At 35.8% G+C, this 23,608-nt stretch overlaps 1 long non-coding RNA gene across 2 annotated transcripts in view; it reads right to left on the bottom strand.

Annotated features, from left to right (window-relative positions):
* Positions 1–12,043: 12,043 nt before the first annotated feature.
* The window catches only part of LOC149566346 (uncharacterized), a 41,143-nt gene continuing 29,578 nt past the window's right edge, over positions 12,044–23,608 (bottom strand). The window contains exons 4-5 of one of the 2 annotated variants that reach the window (XR_016362158.1): positions 12,346–12,532; positions 12,044–12,239 (exon numbers count right to left, since the gene is read on the bottom strand). This is a non-coding gene — a long non-coding RNA (uncharacterized LOC149566346). The remainder of the gene's footprint in view (positions 12,240–12,345; positions 12,533–23,608) is intronic. The other variant, XR_016362159.1, reaches the window with a different exon arrangement.

Here is a 23,608-nt window from a genome sequence, read left to right as displayed (position 1 = left end):
TTCAGGGTTGGTTCTCATCAGCTACGTATTTAGACTAATCACTAGATTGGTAGGGAGGACAGGATCTGTCGGCTTTGTCACATCAGGGAGGTCGAGACCGAGTCTCACTTTATTTTTTGTTGTCCCATTTACTATGAGGTCCGAGGGAGATTCTAATATTTGTTCAGAGAGTGTTGATCTCTTCCCTCATTCTTCAAATATATTGACCAGCATTGTCTTGCACTCTATCTTTATTAGACCATGCAACTTTGTGAGCACACTATACAACTCCAACTTTGCTCAACATCGACCCCTATGCAACTTATCACCTCTTTCTTCAGTCCTACAGTTCCTGCTCGAGGATTGAAGCGACCTCTCTGCACTATCTTGGTTCACACTAGATCTATGAGGCCCCACGAAGATTACACTCGGCAACGTCCTTCTCGTAGACCTCAGAGGCGACCTTTTAGAGTACCTGATTGCCCTAATGTCCACCTTCCCATTCTGGACTACTTCTCACAGGTGAGGAGTTCTTAGCTATTGTCATCCCTTTTCTTTGTTATTTTGTTATTTTTGCTTAAATGTTCTTTTTGTGGACATCATTTGGTGCTCCCTCTATTGGCGTTTGCCCCTTTGTACTGTTTTCAGTCCCTTAAACCCTTATTGGTCTCTTGTTGGACATTAATGAATTTATCTTATCTTATATGTAGTGCCTACCCCTAGTTTGTTTTTTAGTTATATTGTCGAATTATTTTAGGCTAGTTCTCATGGTAATGTGATTTGATTTAGTGTCTTGGTTACCTGATTTGGTTGATACTATTTACATGTTTGGATTGTATACTTGATGAGATACTTTTTTACTTGGATATTTAAGTGTTCACGATTGTTCTCTTAATGATGATGCTTTGTATGTTTCATATAGCGATTTCAATGGTTTCACGATGATAGTTAGATGGATGATGTATATATGATTTTTTATGGTTACTTACCCTATACTTGCATGTGTATGGTGTACATGTATGTTTTACTTTATGTTTGACATTTTTAATGTGGTTGAGTCAGTCATAGTCATCTGCAAGTTAGGATCTACATGATGTACCACTCCCTGCCATTGACTGTTTAATATAGATTTATATGCATATGTACATGTTTGGCTTTTATGCAAATTGCAAGTACTGGGTATTGACTTCCCGAAATTGTCAGAATGAGTGTGCCCTATCGCAATATCTCAATGGTAAAGAGGGGAGATAGTTCTCGAGTCCAAATCCTAAATTTGAGCCAATTTTCCTAAAATATATGACAAGTATTAGGTGATTTACCTTTTTGAATTTGTTAGGTGACGTGAATTTGAGATTTTGACTCTTAAGCTTGAATTCATATTTTGTTTTATAGATAGGTTTTCTTATTTAGATTTTTTGATCTGTTGTGATTTTTAGTTATAATTAAATCAAATAACGATATTATTAAATGATTTAATTTTATATAATTTTTATAAAGAAACATCAAATTTTAATTGTATTTAATTAATTGAAAAATTAATTAAATAGAAGAATTAAATTTAAATATTTAATTAAAAGACCAAATTTGGCATAATTATATTTATTTAATTAATAATAATTAATTTAGAAGTTTCATTTTAATAATGAACTCTAAATATTATTAGTTAAATTAATAAAATACACTTTTAAAATATGTCTTATTATTTAATAAAAGCAAGTGAAAATAATTATAATACACTTTATTATAATTAAAACACAAAAAGTATACACAAAGAATTAAATAAATTAAAATAATAAAAGAAAATGCTTTGCATGTTCGTAAAATCGAAATCCTGGGTTGAGAAATTCTTTATTAGGGAGATTATAGCTCATTTCTCCACATACGTTTTAGAGAGCAAAATTTGGAATTGGAGCAAAAGAATCGTTGAAAGTTTCGGAAGGTTTGGATTTGCATGCATTCACAGGTTGTCTCAGATTTTAGTTGTGGTTTCGAGATAGGGTTTGAAAACCCATAGTAGAATATTATTGAAAGATCTATCTATTTCATGTCTTCCTGGGTGCTTGCATATTGCTTATTAATCTTTGGATAAAGAATTATGTTGTATATTTATAAAATGAAAACTTATTAATCAATAAAATTTGAGTGGGGAAATTGTAAAAAATTATAGAAAATTATTATGACTATATTCTTTTAAAACCCTTTCTAATTCAATTATAGAAAATTGGAAGAAAACAACAAATTGAACAGGCAGAGTTTCAACTTTAAAATTATCATGTGATTATGATGAGTTTTCTAAATAAAGATAAATATTCTTCTTATATCTAAAATAATTTAATTGCAAAATTTGTTAGAAAAATAAAAGAGTAATTGGGAGGAAAGCATGTTGTAACTAAACTTATGCATGCATGTGAAAACAAATATACTAAATATAGAAAACTAAGTATATAATGGTTGCATGATTTGAGGGATCAAAGACATGCAAAAATACTAATTGCATGTTAATTTTTATTTTATAAAAAATATAATTTAATTTTTGGATTTATTTATTTATTTTAAAAAAAGTTTTTTTATGATTAATTATTAATTTTGGAGATTATTATTTTTTTAAATAAAAATTTATTTATTTTGAAAAATAAATAAATAAATATTATTTATTTTGAAAAATAAATAAATAAATATTATTTATTTTCATATAAGTAGTTTTTAAATATCAATTAGTTTTAAAACTCTTAGTGGGATATACTTATTAATGCGAGTGGAATTACAAATTAATAAATATATAATTGTGATTTAGTTATATTTTAAGATAAGTTATAGTGGATTTCACTTTATAATCATCTAGTTATGAATATTTAAATATTATGACAGAAATTGTAATTAGTTTAATTATAACTATAATTTCAAATTTGAGTTATCTTGAGTTGCATTATGAATTTAAAGGAAAAGTAAATATTAATATTAGACTTAAATAGAAGTCAAATTAATATTTTAGAAATGAAATTGATATTAAGATTTAATTTAATAATATAAATTTATGTTTTGATTAAGTAAAAACAAGTTTTGAAAGGACCCGAAAGCTTGTATAAAGAGACAAGAAAGATATATCAATGAAGGATCTTAAAACAACTGTGGAACAACCCCTGACTGACAAGAGAGACACACCATAGTTCCCAACAAGAGGGTTAAAAACCAGCCCAAAAAAAAAACAAAAGGCCATCGAGATTTACATTTTGGTCCAGTCTTTTAAGAACATAAAGACATATCTAATGAAGGTTTGGAGGATTTCACTTCTTTTTTTTCCCCTTTAACTGATGTTCATCCATCCTCTACCTTTTCAACAGCCATCTGCCAATCCAGAAATAAGCTTGAAGAACTAGGGTAGATCGCAAGAGTATCCATAGGGGCGAAAGGGGTAGCATTCATTAAATCATTCATGATTTAATATTGTTTAAATTAATAACATGATAATATTACATGATTGATAACCTTTATCTAACTGATTATGAAGTGAAAACTTGAATTTGATGCAAATCAAATTTAAGGAATTATATTAAAAAAAAAAAAACTAAAAAAGACTAAATAACTACACTTGTTTTAAATGCATGTCAAGATGTCATGTTTTATTTTGTGGTGGGTTTGGGGGAAACCTAATAGTTTGACCAAAAAACATGTTTACTAGAGGCTTGGGAAATGGTTGTTTTTGTCATGCTTTTATGTGATGTTGTTTTGTCACGATTATTTTATTCCCAACCAATGTGTTATATCCATGTGTTTGTGTGATGAGATTGATTTCTTTTTTGTAAGTTCATGTATTGTGATTTTTTTGGTGTAACCTATGAGGTTTTCGATCAATTGTCTATTGGTGCTTTCCAGTTGCTTGTATAGGACTGAGGTGAATATTGTGATTTTATTTGTGTAACCAATGAGGTTTTCAATCATCTATTGGTGCTTTCCAATTACTTGTATAGGATTGAGGTTAATATTGTGATTTTCTTGGTGTAACCCATATGAAGTTTCGATCAATTATCTTTTGGTGCTTTCCAATTGCTTGTATAGGATTGAGTTGAGTATAGTGATTTTATGAATTATATTTTTTATGAGCTTAGGTTAGGTTATCTGTGTATGCTGGGAAGTGGCTTGCAATGGAGGTTGGAGCCTAAAGAGGTTGCCTGGGTGACCCATTCTAAGTTGTATTAATAAGTGATAACATTTCATTAAATGGGTTAAGATGAATTAACAAGAGTTAGTATTTTACCTCGTCCATGCCTTGAGTGCTAGTATAGGCTAGGATGAGAGTAGAGAGGATGATTGGTTGTGACTTTGCCTCGTTAGTATGGCTTGTTTATAAGAGAGGATACTAATGTCGCATAGAGTCATTAGGGGGTCAGAGTCTAGAGAGGCTACCGGGGTAACCTTAGAGTTGGCTCATGTGATGACACTTGCCCACATGCATATTAAGTTTCCTACATGTCTTTTTTGCCTTTGGGATTAGATGTGACTTGTGTACTTAGTACCTTTGAGATAGATTGCTATTAGGATTCCTTGACTTAGATTCTTGTCATGATTTTTGGATTGTTATCCATTTGGGACTTGAGATTATCTCCTCAGCACGATGCGAGTGGGCCATTTATGTTCTACAAGGTCAAGTGGTAGTGTTTCTTATACCATTGAGATTTGACAACTAGATGTCATTGCTAGATGTACTTGTGTAGTTGTTATATTCTTCTAATCTTGTGATTTTTTTAATGGTCATATTCTGATGTACTATACTTGATTATTAGAGATCTTTTGAGATATATTTGTTCATGATGTATATATTCTTTTAGCATTTAGAGATCTTTTGAGATGTGGTATCTGTTAATGATGTGTATATTCTTTTAGCATTTCATACCTTGTGACTTGTACAGATGATGCTTATGCATTTGGGTTATGCCATGTGGCATCTTATGTATTTGTGGTTATTTGATGACGTGGATTTTGTTATGTATCATATTTACTCTTAATAACACTTTGTATGTGATTCAACATCATGGAACTCTTAAGAGATGTAATATGTTTATGGATTGTTTGTATGTATGTGAGTTATTGCTTTCGCTATATGATCTCTTGTTGTTTTAATCTTTAAAAAAATGTTTGGCAAACTTAGTGACATATTAGGTTAATTTCTTTTGGGTTTCCTTGGTGGGGTGTATACTATATTCAACATATAGTCACAAAGCTTAGTTATTGTTATCGACATTTCATGGAGTCTTGAGGAACATTGCACTTAACATTCATTGATCCAACTTTGATAAGAATAACAAACCAACACAAGATTTACCAATCATGTTGGGAACCAATCATTTCGGATGTAGTGCAGATTTACCTTGTGGCAAGGGGTTTTTTCATTGTGAAATTTGCTAATGCTAATGAAAGAAATGTCATCTTGTGCCATAGTTTCTCTTGGGAGGAAAGGTTCCCCCTGATGACCAAACCTTGGTTTTCGAAGTTTAATCTGACTATTGAAACATTTAATAAGATTCCTCTTTGAGTGCGGTTGTCGAATCTTCCCTTTCACTTTTGGTAGGATTCAATTCTGGAGGTGATAGGGGATGCCCTTGGGGATTTCTTATTGGTTGATTCAGTTTCTTCCAATGTCTATACTCACATCCTCACATCCTGGTGGAGATGGATACTTCCAAGGGGCTCCCAACAATGTTGATGTTGGCTTCTCCAAATGGTTCTTGGACTCAACTTCTTGATTATGAGGGCATTACTTTTAGATGTAGAAAATGTCATAAGACCACCCATCTTGTTGCGCGATGCTCCTCTGATAAGTTTAGATCGAAGAAATCACCTTCTTGGTGGTTGGAGGTTTCAGATGATCACTATACGGTTCAGAAAGTATTCACAGAGGTGGATGGATTGGATAAATCTTCTCATATTGATCTCACTTTGGCTAAGGACTTTGTTGTTGTTCTCGATGATTCGAATGTTGTCCCTACAACGGATTTGAATCAGAATGTTGTTTTTGACTCGTTGCTTGTTGATGTCTCTATTGATTTGACTTTTGACCCTTTGATGGCATTGGGTCATAATGTTGATGTTGCCCCTTTTATGTTGTTGACTCTGTCCAGAACACTATTGCTAGTACTTCTCTTGCTGTGGAGATTTTGGGGGTTAGTGGGGATTGGCAAAAGGTTGCTAGGAAGGTGGAGGATGGTTGGACATCAGTTAAAAGAAAAAAAAAAGGCAAATCCTCCAAACCTTCCTTTGATATGTCTTTACATTCTCAAAAGACTGGAGCAAATTGTAAATCTTGATGGTTTGTGGCTTCTTGGGTTGTTTTCCCTCTCGTTGGGAACTTTGGTCTGTTCGTCTTTTTTGCAAGTAGTTTTCCACAGTTGTTTTAAGATCCTCATTGATATATTTTTCTTGTCCTTTGTAAAAGGTTTTGGGTCCTTTCAAAACCTATTTTGACTTAATCAAAACAAACCAACACAAGATTGCAAGTAGGTTTAATGAAATACTTTTAAAGATGAACAAAGAGTGTAAAAACATTCACAAGTTTATGTATGATCGCACACTTATTCACTTATCATATTGTATCGGGCAGATAAAAATAAGGGAAGAATTATTTCTTCCTCTATAAAAATTCAAGAAAATTATATAGATTATATGCCATATAATTTGACAAAAATATATGCACTTGGGAAATTTATTACCAGTCTCACTTGGAATTAATTTTGATTGAAAGCTAGGACATGTGGTTGCACTAGAGAGGGTAATCTCAAACAAGATTAGAGTGGATTAGGCATACCAAGATTAAAATGAATGGTCACATAATAGGGAGAAAATAATGAAATTTTAGTCACCAAAATAGATCTTGGTCAAAATCGAGTAAAGGTAGAAGAGGTTTTTATGTTGCATAATTCATCATTCAGAGGAAGCGAGACTACATTTGAAGACTTCAAGGAATTCATCCTCAAGGAATTAAGACAGCGAATCAAATTCGGAGATAGCTCCTTGTTCAAAATTTGTTGCCCATTTAGGGTAAGAAAATCGAAGCCAAAGAGAAAATTCCAAAAATTGAGGACTCAAAGATTTTCAAGCACTTGAGGATTTTTGGTGTGATTCCGAGAATGACATACAAAATTGAGAACAAGATGAAAATAAATCTAACTTGAGTCAGAGAAAGTTCCAACTTCACAAGAGTGATATATTAATCAAAACCAACTTCAGATGGTCCAAGAATGTAAACAAATACATGTGCTACACACTGTAAAGTCCTTAATAGAAGAAAAAAAGTTTGAAATTATGCAAAAGGGAACATAGTACAATTCAATCAATACATTTCAAGAAAGGGATGCCATGTTCAAGGATGTAAGAGAATCTCAAGAGGATTCATTGTCAAAATCACATTTGAAGTGGATCACCAATTCAAGTGTTGATTATTGGCATAAAACTCACATCAACATGCCCCCTCTTAAATTTGACATGGTGGAAAGATAAACCCTCTCAATGATTCTCTCAATGTGGATTAAGTTGAGGTCCTACACAAAATGTGAGATACCCACAGATAACCTCCACAATAAACTCTCTTTAAAGAGATGGAGAATTGGATAAGCATATGAAATGAACATTATTTATCCATGGCATGCAAAATCCTAGTCTTGTAGAAAAATCTTTCATCATATAATATGTACTATACTCTAGAATCCTAGTCACGCAACCTGAAGCTCTTCTAGTGTACTTTTTTCCCCTGCTACTCCTCCCTGCCCTCCACCCTCATCCTTCGCTCCCTAACCACCCATGCCTCCACTCTCTACGATATCGTGGTCAACCTCCTCTCCTCTTTACCTCACCTCCCAGCTGCCACCTCTTCACCTTGTCCATCATTCGTGAGGCCATCAGGTTCGTGAGCTCTAGTAGAGCTGTGGACGAGGAGGGTTTTCATGCTGAGATCCTCAAGCTTGACATCTCTGTCCTAGTTTCCTTTCCTCCTGTGCTCTTCAATAGTGTTGTTTGCACTAATTTTCCCGACTCATGGTCAAGTCACATCATCTATCTGATTCTCAAGACCACCTCGGCTTCAGATCTAGGTAACTAGAAAACTATCATGATTGGGTACACTTTTGCTACGCTTTATGCTACAACTTTGAACATTATTCTTTCTAGCGAGCTTGGCAGGAGAGTGTGTACAGAGCTAAGGTCAAACTAGTTTTTAGGCTGATTACAAGACCATGGACTATATTTTGACATTGCAGGCCCATCATCAAGGAGGTTCGTCATCGCTCGAAGAAAGTCAAATGTTGCTTTGTGGACTTTCATAAGGCCTTTGATACTGTCCCGCGGGTTGTCCTTTTCCAGAGACTGAGAGACATTGGTATTTTAGAGATTTTGTTGACTGTCATTATGAGATTATGAGTGTTACTAGTAGATTCAGGATGCCAGAGGGTTCTTAACCCCTATTTAGAGCACTATTGGGGTGAAATAGGGGTACCCTCTTTCCTCCACCTTGTTTGGTATGTATATTGATGAGCTAGAGACCTTCCTTAGAGACTCCTCACTCCTTGTGGACGGTTGCTACCTACATTAGGTCTCGATCTCCATTTTTTTGTCCATTCATGACATGATCCTTTTGGCCTCCTCTCCGAAGAGTCTTCAAAGACTTCTCAATGGCTTGGCCTCCTTTTGTGACCTTTGTCAGCTCTTAGTGAACCTGAGCAAGACTTGGGTTATGGTCTTCAACTGCCTGAAGATATCTCATGTACCCTTTTACTTCCAGGGTCATGAGATCAAGATCAACACATCAAAATGTGTACCTTGGGGTCAAGTTCTCTAGACCTTGCTTTAGTTTGAGACCCGTCATCCAACCTAGGGGTTTGTAAGGGTATGGGCTCCCTTGCCATGCTTGAGAGACAATGCTTTAGACATCACTTCCAGGACACTTTGTCAAAGTTATCCCTCATGGACTCCTTGGTCAAATCGACGATTCTTTATGGTTTAGTGGTTTGGGGCTCCTCTCTCCTTGATTTTGATTAGGCTTCCATCGAGTGTGTCTAGACCCTTTTTCTTCGACGTATTATCAAATGTCATCAGATCATCCCCCATAGTATTGCTCTGGCAGAGTTCAGGTCCCATCCCTTTAGGTTGGTCACCATTTTTTACCTGATTTGGTTTCTTCATCGTCTTCATGGTTTTTCCAACTCTGCGCGTGATCGATTTAGATACTCGTATTTTGCTTATTGCTCCTGTCATTGTGGCAGATTCTCATCCGACCTCCTGGGTCCGTTGTTGGTTTACGCAAGCTTCGTCTTTGTTGAGCTCGATTGGGATTGATATTGACCACCTCCTTCCCTTCCAATTCTCTCTCAATGCTCCCACCCACCTCCTCCCCTCACAGTAGGAGTTGAACCAACATGTCAGACTTGACATTTATAGACAATATATCATCGCGACTTGGTGTAACCCTGCAAGCGAGTTACGCCGAGCACTTTTTGGTTATTAGAGATAGTATTATTGTGCCCCACAACAACTTGTCTCAACATTGGTGTCATTCCTTACGCATCTCTCTAGGTTCCTTTAGGGTTGGTTCCCACCGACTTCGGATTTAGACAAATCACCACATGGACAGAGAGAACCAGACTTGTCACTTGTGTACCTTGGGCACAACTGAGACGAAGATCCATTTCAATTTTCACTATCCTGCCTACTACGAGAATTGTGGGAGATTCTATTGCTTATTTAGGAAGTGCAACTCCCTCGCAACCTTTTTGAGCTACATGGACTAGAGATCCTTGCACTATACCTCAGAGAGACAATGCAACTTTGTGACCGCACCTTACAACTCTTATTCCCCTAAAGTGACCCCAATTCAACTTATCACCACTTTCTTCTCTCCCTCATCTCTTGTACATGGAACAAAGTGGCCTTCTAGTGCCACCATCGCCAACCACTCTAGATCTGTGAGACCTCGTAATTGTTATGCTCGTTAGTGACACCCTCCCAACTTTTCTTGGCGGCGATTTAGGGCACCTGCTCACCCTAGTCTATACCCTTCGGTGGTTGGCTTATTTTTACAGAGGAAGGACCCTTAGTCCTTACCTCATTCTTGTGCTCATTGCTTCTTGTATCTCTTATTTTTCGTGTTTGCTTTCTTTCCTTGGCACCGTTTGGTGCTCTTGTAGCTAGTGGTCTTTTATCTTGTACGCTTTTCAACCCCATAGACCCTTGTGGTCTCTTGTTGGACATTAATAAATTTATCTTAGCTTATGCCTCGTTATGTTTATTTAAAGCCTAAGTCAATGAAATTTAGAAGTGTAGCAAGTTATCAAAAAAAATTGGGGTTGTTGCACTTTGGATAAGAAATTAAGTGGATATTGGATAAATCCCTTAAAAAGCCCTTAATGGTGCCAAAACCTGGAAAGTGTTGACTGAACACAACATTGGCAAGGCTATCCCCCAAAAAGGCTAGTCTTTGAAGGATTCATTCACTAGTGGTATCATCCTAGGTATCTTCTACAGGCTCCATTCTTATTAAGAGCATTTGGAATGCATGGAAACAAGTCAATTTTTTAATACATAATAAAAGAATAATTGCTGATGGCAAAATTGCTAAAGGAAATTAGATTCTTGATGAAATTTCATGTACTGGTCATAAATTTTGGATGTTTAGACAAGAATTGGGATAGAAAGGGCATTTGGTATTTTGATGACATTTTTGGTAATGGGCATCTTAAATTTTAGGCTCTTCGATCAGTCGGACGTTGGATAAATCCCTTAAAAAGCCCTTAATGGTGCCAAAATCTGGGAGGTGTTGACCGGACACAACATTGGCAAGGTTATCCCCCAAAAAGGCTAGTCTTTGAAGGATTCATTCACTAGTGGTATCGTCCTAGGTATTTCCTAAAGGCTCCATTCTTACTAAGAGCATTTGGAATGCATGGAAACAAGTCAATTTTTAATACATAATAAAAGAATAATTGCTGATGGCAAAATTGCTAAAGGAAATTAGATTCTTGATGAAATTTCATGTAATGGTCATCATAAATTTTGGATGTTTAGACAAGAATTGGGATAGAAAGGGCATTTGGTATTTCGATGACATTTTTGGTAATGGGCTTCTTAAATTTTGAGCCCTTAGATCAGTTCGGTATACCTGATCCCTAATGGAGGACATACTCAATCCTCAAGGATGTTGCTCTACTTTGAAACTCCATATAAACTTCGACCACAAGAAGAGTCGGTTAATGGATGTAGCTTGGATTGATGGTTCTAATTTAATGAATATAAATCCTAGATGTACTATAACACATTTGGAAATATAGAAATGAGTAAAGAGATCAAGATTAAGTGTCGATGGAGAATTAAATGAATATAAATTCTAGATGTATTGTGGCACATTTAAAAATATAGAAATGAGGAAAGACATCAAGGTAAAGTGTAGATTGAGCTTGGGCTGATGATTCTGAATTAAATGAATATAAATTCTAGATGTTTTGTGGCACATTTGAAAATATAGAAATGAGGGAAGACATTAAGGTAAAATAAGGACTCTTACTGAGCTCTTTAAAAAGCGAGCATGTTTTCTCATTTTGCTTTGCAGGTTACAATAACACTAAAAATTACCAAGCGGAAGTTTAAGAAACTACGACAACTCATCATTAAAATACATCAAGTACATCAAGGAAACCACAAGAGAAAGCTCTCATGGAACTAATCAATACTCGAACGCCTCAGATGATGATAATTGATATTTGATGCAACTCCCATTTTTATGTTTCAGACTGGTCTGATATGACCAAAAACAATCATCTCGTTTTGGAATGTTTAATCGACTATATCTAATACAAAAGTTAAAAATAATATATTGATATAAACGATTAATCATATATAATATGATAACTTTATTACTATCATTATAGAATATTGGATACATCATTATATTTATATAATATTGTTAAATGTTATTATTAGATATACTATATAATAATAATCAATATAATATCAGTATTGTTAATTGTGAATTTACATTATTTAACAGTTATTAAATATAATTAATAAACAAAATTGAACATTCACATTAAAATAATAGTTTGAATATAATGCTTAAAATAATGTGATACTGACCATACCAGTATCTCCAAATGGAAACACGGAGATCGCTAATAGACATCATTGAATATGGGGCTTACTAGAAACAGCACACACTACGTCAATACATTAATATATGTCGTTTTAAGTGCAGCCATCGAGTACGCTGCAATCCACAGTGCACACTGAGCAATTCAATACGGCAATTAGACCAATTAAGGTAGGCTACCAAGTTCAACTTTGTTCAAAATCAAGTAAGCTACAAAATACTATAAAATCAGAAAGGCTTACTTGGACAGTGCCCAAACAAAAGCTTTCTTATAGAAAACAATTCAATGCACAATTGAGATGATATGTGTTGTTTAAGCCCAGCATTGAGTACGCTTCAATCCACACTGTGAGCTATTCAATACAGCAATTTAACCAAATTTCCTTGTAAGGTGGGCTACCAGGTCAACTTTGTTTAAGATCAGGTAACCTGCAAATATTATAAAATCAGAAGGGTGTTAGGCTCACTTGGAGAGTGCCCAAGCAAAAGCTTAATTATAGAAAACAATTCAATGCACAATCAAATATGTATACTTGACTCTGTACAAGAAATATAGTGAATGGAACCACTGGCATTCATTTTGTGTGGATAATTCAATAGAATGTCATCAATGATCAAATAACATGAATCTCAATAGATCTCGGAAAGTAAGCAAATGTGCAACTACCTCATTCCAGGATGCAAATGAGAGACTAAAAGTTACTTCAAATCCCATCAGACAACATAAACTAAAAGAAAAATAATTACAATCAGAAATCATTTAAAAGTGAAAATGTGAAAAAAAGACAACTTTTGTTGAATTTTGTGCATAAGTTTTGTCAAGGCTGTGGTGATCTGTAGTGATAAATGGCTGATGAATGCTGGGGAAGAGTCAGTTCTCACATCAAATAGGTCAAACAAAGAGCTACAGCAATCCAGCACATGCAGATTTGCACCTCTCAAGGTTATTCGTTCATATATTGAGGAATACCAAGGTTAAAGAAGAAAAGATTTTCATTAGATCTATATAGAAATATAAGCAATCCAGCGTATGTAGATTTGCCCATCTCAAGGTTATGCATTCATATATTGAGGAACTCATATATATATAAATGGAAATATAATACTCTGGAATATTATATATATTTTTAAAATATAGTTTTTCCAAATACAACTATCTTTTTAATGACAAACTGCCATCAAATTTAGCCCCACATATCCAAGCGAAAGAATAGTTGGGATGTGTATCTATGCACGTCCATCAACATGTATTCATGCGTGACAAGTCAGACACATGCACATGTAGCCACAATCAGACCTACATGCATGTATGCCTGTGTGGACATGTACATCTTTGTAAATCAGCTATGTATGGGCATTATAATTATTGTCATATAATGCAGATTTCTTTTTACGTCATCTTTTCACACTTTGCAAATGGAGAAACATCTAAACAGAAAACTAAAATGCCTTACCGAAGGGACGCAGTTTCTTTTTTATTGCCTTCAGATAACATGTGATTTAGTTTGCCTCTAGATAGCATCGGGCCTCAAAAGAAAGGAAGATATTTAGGCACTCTTAAAAGTCTAAAGGATTACAGTAGATATACATTTAATCTTTGGTGCATATGATAAAAAAGAAGTGAAGAACCAAAGGCAACAGTAAAAACAATGGCTAAGAGCATTAATTTTTGTAAGTTCTTGAACATAAGGGTTCAAGATCATAAAATTTCAATTGTGCACATGTTCTATATAAAATGGTATTAGAGTTGAATATAGAATCAATAATTTGATTTCATTTAACTTACTACTGAAATATGAAATAGTTCTTGAAGTAATAATAACACCATTCATGGAACAATATGTTGGTCAAATGTGGCACTGTTGTAATCATGATAAGAGTATGCTAGGTAAAATATGCCACTGTTGTTATACAACATAGTGTGTTGGTTAAAACATGGCATCATTGTTGAACTTGTCGCCATCAAGGTTCAAACTTCCGCTTTATCATTGTGACCACAGGAATTATGCAATTGTGCCCATGCTCATCCATTGTGCTTGAACGTTTGAACCTTTGATTGAAGCTGTTGGCACTTAAACCATTGTGACCACAGGAATTGTGCAATTGCACCCTTGCTCATCCATTATGCTTGCACATTTGAACTTTCCATTGAAGCTGTCGGTGCTTAAGTCATTGACTTCATGCTATGAAATCCTGCTGGGCCGGAGTTGTTGCAGGTACAGACTATTCTTTAGTGAGGCTTCATGTCGTTGCAGGCATAGACTATTCATGTTAACATATGGCCAGGCCAGAAATTTATGGGTCAAACCAATTAAAAGAAATAATGTAATTAAAATAAAATAGGTTTTACATATTAAAACTAATTACACGTCTAAAAGTGCAATATATGTGTACACGTGTATGTACACATGCAAAATATGTATATGTTGTAAAATTAAAAAAATTACAAATATTGCCTACAAATATATGTGATGCACATGTACACATACATATATGCATATCACATGTACATACAGAAGCATTATACATGTACAAATCTATATAATTGCACTCGTAAAATTTGTCTTGGGTTTATTTTGATCGAGCCTCTTATTACAATTAGATATCAACAAGTGTCACTCGTGTGCTAAATTTGGTTCATGACATGGTCCTAATGCCAGCTCAGATTTAATGTATGATCTAGATTAATTGCATTCTTATTTGATATTATTATGCCAAGATGTATTCTATAATGGAATCAACACATGGAGTCCCATGTCATGATCCTATACATAAAAACCAAAACAAAGACGTATGTGAAAGGAGTCAAAGTTTGTAGTGACTGCTGAAAATGGCAGGCACAAGCTGCACAGTGACAGAAATGTCTATTGAAAAAAAAAATACTGTCCCCTTTACCAATGGGGACAATCAGTTATGACCATCACGGTTGAAGTCCATCCTATGTGTCGATTTGGCGCAACAGAGCCAGCATCATTATAATTTAAGAGCAGAAGACACACCTGTTGAGTCACAACCACAATTTAATACTGACAGTTATGACTGTTGGCCTGGTTTTTCACTACCCTTGTTTTGTTGTATTCAGCAGTGAAAAACCCTAAATGTGCACTCCAAGCAATTTGAAATTTGGTTAAAAAACTCTAGGCAAAATATTCACCAAATAACCTTGTGCTTTGCCTTGTTTGGCCCTAGCCTGTGAAAACGTTAGGAAGTATCATTTCAAATAAATTTTGGCGGGACATTTTTATCTTAAAGATTTATCCGCGCAAAGATGCCTTTATTAATCTTTTGATAAACTTTATGAAGTTTGCCTAAACTGCATTATTTTATTTTGAAAAGGTCTTATGTAACACAGACTTTGTGTGACCATTGATCTTGATTAGATCAACGGCCATCGCATTCCCGCAATATGGAGCTGCAAGGTATTTAAATATTGCGGGCAAGCGCCTTTTCGACATGTAGCCCCTGCTGACATTTCATTTTCAGTGCGCCGAAAAAAGTTCGTGGTTGTCAGAACTAGTCAGAATTTTTTGCAGAGTTGTTAGTATTCTCGCACACGTTTTGAAATTCCTGCAATATCATTGGCTCATTCTTTAATAAAGGTATTATTTTATAGCTTAGAGCTCCTAATCGTTGATCTTGGAAAGAATCGAGGGCTAGCGCATGCCCGCAGTAATAAAGTGCACGAATGTTAAATATTGCGGGGAAGCGTAAATGCGACGCATGGCATAGTATGACATCATGGGCCTGCCTTGCTCAGAAGATAATAACAATTTGTCTTACGTGGTACTTGTCAGATGAGCTAGAGTATAGAGAAAGCGTCTCATTGGTCTGACTAGCTGACTAGATGTTACAGTCACAAAAGATTTGTGATCGCCGTCGATCTAAATAAGATCCAGGGTTAGCGCTTCCCCGCAATATGGACTTGCTCGACATTTAAATAATACGGGCAAGTGGGCACAGTGGGACCAAAACTTAAAGGGAATGCTGAGTCATGCCATGTTGGAAAGGTCAAATGGAGTAAAGTGCGCTCATTGGTGGAACATGACAAGTATGCCAAGTTGAAAGTAGTGATGTCATGGGCGCTGAAGGTTTAAATGCTACAGTCAAATCTGTCAGAGCACGTTGTAAAAGGATGATATTTGATTGGTTAAGTCAGCTGAGTGGGCCCTTAGAGAAAAGGATTTTGGCCCACCGTCGATACGGGAAAGATCAACGGATAGCGCATGCCCGCAATAGGAAGTTGCAAGAATTTTAAGTAATGTGGGCATGCGCCCTTTTGACACGTGGCTGGGGGCTTGAATTGTTTAAAGGCATTTTACTTTTGAAATAAAGTCATCCGATCTTTGGGAGATCAATGGGTCAGATTCAAATTTGAAATATAACACGAAACTAACGGTTACAAGGATTAATATGACTCAAAGTTTCCTTCGTGCGACCTCAATGCACTGGTATAATATGAAAAATCACCATTATTGAAGCACACAATCGCAGATTTTCTTAGAGTGAAAAAGATTTCCAAAGCAAGGGCACATAATTTCTCAAGGGTTTCAATGAATTTGCAAAGAAAATTGCAGAGAAAGAAGGGCAAATTTAGCATGTAAGTAATCTGTAACCTGTAGAAATTAAGAATTTGTTGTTGTAAGAGTGTGAAATTTTAAAATGCCTCCACGAAAGGAATTTTCTGGGCAAATTGATTATTTAAAAAGGGTTGCGCATGATGCTTTCCTAGAACAGTTTCCCTTATCAGTAAATGAAATAACTAAGGGGAGGGAACTCATTCCTAAAAACCCTAGGGTAGTTGTGGTTGAGGGTTTCTGTGATAGGGCAAACTGGTTAAGAGACGCCCAAGTATCTATCAGGGGTTTGCAATTGTTCAAAAAATGGTTCTCAGAACGGAATTTAGATACCCCCATGAGCAATGTCTGGGAATTCAACATTGGAAAATTAACAGTCCCTACAATTTTCTTTGATAGTGATCTTTTGACTGACCTGGCTAAAAAATATGATCCTATTACGGGTTGGGTGAAGAATCATTCTAGAGTGAATCTTTTTAGGGTTTGCCCTAAGCTGTTCAATGAAGTTTTCGACCTTAACCCTAACCATGTTGTACATGAAATCATTGATATGGATGATTTGCAAGCAAAATATGATGCACAAAGAATATACTTGAGGACAGGGCCATTGCAGGAGCATGCTGCTAAAGTTGGAACCTTGTCTGTGATTCCTGCTAGCACACCTGAGCCATTACTGAAAAGACATTTTAACCATAGGGCTCAGGCATTATATACTTCTCTTTGTAAAATTTTTGGGATGGATGAAGCTGAGCAGATCCCAGGCTCAATTGTTCTCATAATGGCCCAAACTCTTCAATTTGGAATGAGTACTATTCTAGATTTTGCTACTTTTCTTGCAAAAGAAATTCACAACGGATTGGTAGGGATAGCAAGGGGAAAAGTGGATAAACCTTTCTATTGGTATTCATTACTCATGTATATATGCTTGTACAAGGGATTCACCTTTTTCTCCAGGGGTATGGAGTTGGAGACAACTAGAAATGGAGAGAGGAATCCTGTACAGTTGTGGAGTGTGGATATGACCTTAGAAGCCACAGGTGCCAGTTATGTGAGGTTTGACAAATATTTTGCATCTAAGCTTAGATTTCTTTTGAGAGGAGATAGCCCTAGAATTCCACAAACACTGTTAGAATTGGTCAGACCCAAGGACCATGCAAAAGGGCTACTGGTTAGTCATAATTGGGGGGATATCATTCCCAATAATGTTTCAACAGTGATAAGAGTATATGGCTTCCTGGGAAAGCCTCATGTGCTGCCATTTCATGTGCCTTTGAAGATAGGAATAGCTGAGTTGTTATGGCAAATAGGCACTATAGATGAGAGGGAATTGCCTAAGGACACATTTTTTCCAATTGTTACTATGGCACATGATTTTGTTTTTGTAAAGAAAGGCTGAAAGCATTTGAATTTGTTCTTAGATAGATATAACATGGCAGAGTCTCATGCCAAGTTTATTGACCCTGAAGGATTCTATGATCTCTTAAGAGAAAGAATAAAAGCTTCCCGCATGGTGCAACAAGTATACTATCCGGAGGATGTGATCAAAAATGTTTTTACTCTGCAAGAACAGGAATTGAGAAAGGAGAAATGGATGGTATATAGTAAAACCCTAGAATTCATTAATGCCTTTGACCTCCATTATGATCCATTGAAAGAAAAGAAATATTGGGGAGCCAAGATGCAGGCATTAATGAATAATTTTGCTGTGATAATACAAGCCATGAATGAGAAGAAGGATGCATATGTCAAGGCTCATCTAGACAGAGAATAAACAGTAGAAATGCGGTGTCTCCTGGTCAGTACACTTTGCAGAAAAGGGCAGGATATGTAATGATCCAAAATGTGCAACAGGCTCCCCCTCAGCAGAGACCAAGGCCAGAAAGCCCACCTGCAGCCAATGCTCCAAAAAGACAAAAGTTAGAGCAAGGGTCTTCTTCCCAAGTGGAACAATATTCCCCAAGCCAGTCTCCAATCAGAATTGATGATGAAACATCTCTGAGAGAACAGCTTAGACAAATTGGTGGAGAGGGAGATGTGATTGTTACCTCCACAGATTTGGAGATTGGAGAGCCTCAAGAACCACCTACACCTTCCTTGGATTTAACTGTTGCTGATTACCAAGGTAGGAAATTGACCCTATAGTTGCCCAAGCCTCTGAGAGGTTTGTTAATGATGAGAATTTTGTGGAGTCTAGAGCATTTGCACAATTTTTGTGGAGGCTAAATATAAGAAATTTTGAGAAGACTTGTGAAAAAATAAAGACAGAACAACCTGATAAATCGGATTCTACTATCAAGGAGGAGATAAAGTCTAAATTTTTGAAAGATTTTTCTCAATTTACCCCTGAGGCCGGTAGGCAAGTAATTAAACAATTAGGAGTCCTTATTTTGCTAGAATGGGATATAGTGAACACCATGGTTTTTGATTCAGTAAGGAAGCAAACGGACGTCCAATTTAAAACTGAAGAAGAGGTATTGCAGGCTCATAGAGGAGTCAAATTTAGTGATGACCACCAAGCCCTTGTTATTTGGTCAATTGAAAAAATAGACAAGACCAAAATGCAGGAAATTTCCACTACAGAGCATACTGGTGCACTGACAGTTTTCAGGGCTGGTGAGGTAGGCAGTAAGCAGATAATAGGAATGGTCTCAGAGATGTTAAAATTCAGTAGTGTTGTATCTAGCCAGGAAGAAGATAGATTTTCCCAACTCAATGCTAGGTTTGAGGAAGTTTTGAAAGCATATGAGGAAAGGGGTATGCAGATACAGTCATTGGAAAACAAAGTATCTCAAATGGAGAAGAGACTTGGGAAAAGAAAAGTAGAAGAATCTAGCAGACCCAGGATTGTATACCCTCCCAGGCCACCATTGAACCTTTCAAGTCCACTCCAATTGTTGAGATACCAGATACCCCTAAAAGGCCGCAATTCTACACCGCAGAAGATTTTGAAGAAGAAAAGAATAAAGTGTATGCATTGCATATAGAACTAAATAATCAGTTTGAAGAGAAAATAAGGCAAGGTATAATGTATTTAGTAGAAAGAATTGAGTGGTCATCATGTTTTGACTTATTGGCAAGGATTGCATCCATCAGGGATGAATTGAAGAGATATGAAGCTGTATTCAAACCCCTTGTGCAGAAATGGACAAAAAGAAATGAAGATATCACTACTATGTGTATATCTATCATCTAGCTGCCCTGTCATCAAATAGAAAAAATCTTTGACTTATTGAATAAATTGCAAGGATTTGATGATAAGCAAAATTCTTTTCAAAAAAGACTAACTACTTGTTTTTCCAAGTACATTGTAGAAAAGTTTGATTTATTCCCTTGTGCATTAAAGACTGTTGATAAAGTGAAGGAAAAGGAGGAATGGAAAAGGGAGTTGGATGAGAATTTTTGTGAAAGGATAAATAAAGTTATAAATGAAACTGGACATTTGTTATGGGCAATGACAAATGAGGAGTTGGTAAAAGTGCAGATATTCTATAACTCCATCAGAAAAGATTTTGTTGATATAGAGGTAACTGCAAATTCTTTAGTAAATGTACAAAGAGAAGTTCTAAATTTTGACTGGCCGGAGGACACTACCTATAATAAGTGGAAGGAAGAGTTTATGTCTACAGAGCAGACAGAAGGAGATGATGAGGTGGAGGATGATGATAAAGAAGAGGGTACAAAAGTAGAAGCCGCCTCTACCACTGATGATAAAGACAAAGAGGGTCCTCAGGTAGCAGGAGATGACTCATCACTGTCACATTTGATGGCCACCTATCCCGAGGAACCAGAGCGCTAAAGGAATCCGATCATAATATTTTGTCTTTCCAAAGGGAATAACAGAAGTGGGCCCACAAAGGAATGTTCGATGTACCAGTCTTTCTGTTATTCGCAGTTTTGTCTTGTTGTGATGGGAGTATATAAAACTTTTTGAAGGACACCTGTCAATTTCTCTTAGCCTGAAGCTTGTTGCATCTCACACTATATAAGTGAGATTCCAGGGCTAGAAAGGGGGTCCAAATTCTATTGTTTCTAGGTGATATACTTAGTCTGTTTTTTCAGTCCAATGTTTGGAGCAAGTTTATGATGTATTTTCTCTGTTAGTTCCTAAGAATACATGAATAATAGAATGATCTCTGTGTTTCTTCCTAAGGTCATTCTGAGTTTACTGTAAATGTATACAATTTTCAAAGAAAATGAATACAAATTATGAGCTGTCCCCATATCAGTTCTTTCTAAATTTTGTCTCCTTTTGATTACTTGGTTATCTTGATATTGTATGAGTAAAGGCTTGTGCAATTGAATGCAATCCAGTTAGGTTTTATATCTATTCATCACTGCTATTAGTTCAATAGATTAAGTAAAAGCTTTGATGAATTTGATAAGGTTGTTGTAGTAGTGGAAAGGATTTTTGAATGATGAATTCTGATAAGAATTGCTGATAATATTTGTTGTAAGGCAACAAATTAGATCTAAGGATTTGTAGTAGACTCTAAACCCCAATGGATTAGGCACTGGTCAAATTGATTCAGCTGGAAGAGAAATGTGTCATAAATGGTTTTCAAATGTAGAATTATAATCAATTTTACTTTTATTTCCTGAAGATTTTCAAAGTTGGCCTGTACTTGTTTGCATGGAATGTTTTAGCTTCAGTTAGCCACTATTGCTGAGAACTCGTGCAAATCTATAGAAGAATTTTTGGACAGATCTGTTATATGGGATGTGTTTATCAAATTGTCAAGAATTATGCATGTATTTGAGGATATGAGATGAGAATCAGAATGAAACTAAAATAATTCTCTTACAATGTTTCCCAGTCTTGAATCATCCCTGGGTATACCCACCCTGGTTTTGCAGAGCCTAAAGAGTAGAAAACCACCCTTGGTTTTGTTGAAGTTGGGTCCAAATGGTTTGCATATATAATTGTCAATAGCAATTGGCTAGTCCTTAGATTGTATGAGTGATGTCATTTTGGTATTGAGCATTTTGTTGCTTAGTAGTTTTAAAACTCCAACAATGACCATCACGGTTGAAGTCCATCCTGTGTCGACTTGGCACAACAGAGCCAGCATCATTATAATTTAAGAGAGGAAGATGCACCTGTTGAGTCACAACCAGTGAACTAAACTAACATTGAAGATATTAGTGTTATCATTACTCATACAACAGTAGCAATACAAATTATTTGACCTGAGAGGATAACAGTGATCACATACCAGTCCTGATGCTGAAGCTTATCATTTCATATGAAGCTATTAAATTTAATACCCTATCTCACTTGGAATTGATTGGAGGCTAGGACATATGCGGTTTCCCTAGAGAGAGATCCCAAATTAGATTAGAGTGGATTGGCATGCCAAGATTAAAATTGATGATCACATAGTAGGGAGAAAATAGCAGGGAGAAAACAATGAAATTTTAGTCATGAAGAACAAATCTTGGTCAAAATTTGGTAAAGGTGGAAGAGGTTTTGCTGTTGCATTCATCAATTAGAGGAAGCAAGACTACATTTGAAGACTTCAAGGATTTTACCCACAAGGAATTAAGACAAGGAGGCAGATTGGGAGATCACACCTTGATCAAAATTTGTTGCCCATTTAGGCACTGGTCAAATTGATTCAGCTGGAAGAGAAATGTGTCATAAATGGTTTTCAAATGTAGAATTATAATCAATTTTACTTTTATTTCCTGAAGATTTTCAAAGTTGGCCTGTACTTGTTTGCATGGAATGTTTTAGCTTCAGTTAGCCACTATTGCTGAGAACTCGTGCAGATCTATAGAAGAATTTTTGGCCGGATCTGTTATATGGGATGTGTTTATCAAATTGTCAAGAATTATGCATGTATTTGAGGATATGAGATGAGAATCAGAATGAAACTAAAATAATTCTCTTACAATGTTTCCCAGTCTTGAATCATCCCTGGGTATACCCACCCTGGTTTTGCAGAGCCTAAAGAGTAGAAAACCACCCTTGGTTTTGTTGAAGCTGGGTCCAAATGGTTTGCACATATAATTGTCAATAAGAATTGGCTAGTCCTTAGATTGTATGAGTGATGTCATTTTGGTATTGAGCATTTTGTTGCTTAGTAGTTTTAAAACTCCAACAATGACCATCACGGTTGAAGTCCATCCTGTGTCGACTTGGCACAACAGAGCTAGCATCATTATAATTTAAGAGAAGAAGATGCACCTGTTGAGTCACAACCAATGAACTAAACTAACATTGGAGATATTAGTGTTATCATTACTCATACAACAGTAGCAATACAAATTATTTGACCTGAGAGGATAACAGTGATCACATACCAGTCCTAATGCTGAAGCTTATCATTTCATATGAAGCTATTAAATTTAATACCCTGTCTCACTTGGAATTGATTAGAGGCTAGGACATATGCAGTTTCCCTAGAGAGAGATCCCAAATTAGATTAGAGTGGATTGGCATGCCAAGATTAAAATTGATGATCACATAGTAGGGAGAAAATAGCAGGGAGAAAACAATGAAATTTTAGTCATGAAGAACAAATCTTGGTCAAAATCTGGTAAAGGTGGAAGAGGTTTTGCTGTTGCATTCATCAATTAGAGGAAGCAAGACTACATTTGAAGACTTCAAGGATTTTACCCACAAGGAATTAAGACAAGGAGGCAGATTGGGAGATCACACCTTGATCAAAATTTGTTGCCCATTTAGGGCAAGAAAATGGAAGCAAAAGAGAAAATTCCAAGAACATTAGGACAAAGATTTTCAAGCGCTTAAGGATAGTTGATGTGATTCCAAGAATGACATATGAAAGGGAGAGCAAGATCAAAATAATTGAGTCAGAGAAAGATCCAGATTGACAAGAGTGATATATTGATCAAAACCAACTTCAGATGATTACATGTGCTACACACTAAAATGTCCTTAATAGAAGAAAGAAAGTTTGAAATTATG

The sequence above is a fragment of the Cupressus sempervirens genome, chromosome 3, assembly GCF_028749045.1.
Source record: "Cupressus sempervirens isolate cs-2001-9-10 chromosome 3, ASM2874904v1, whole genome shotgun sequence".
NCBI classification, from domain to species: domain Eukaryota; kingdom Viridiplantae; phylum Streptophyta; class Pinopsida; order Cupressales; family Cupressaceae; genus Cupressus; species Cupressus sempervirens.
This window is presented reverse-complemented; position numbering and strand designations above follow the sequence as displayed.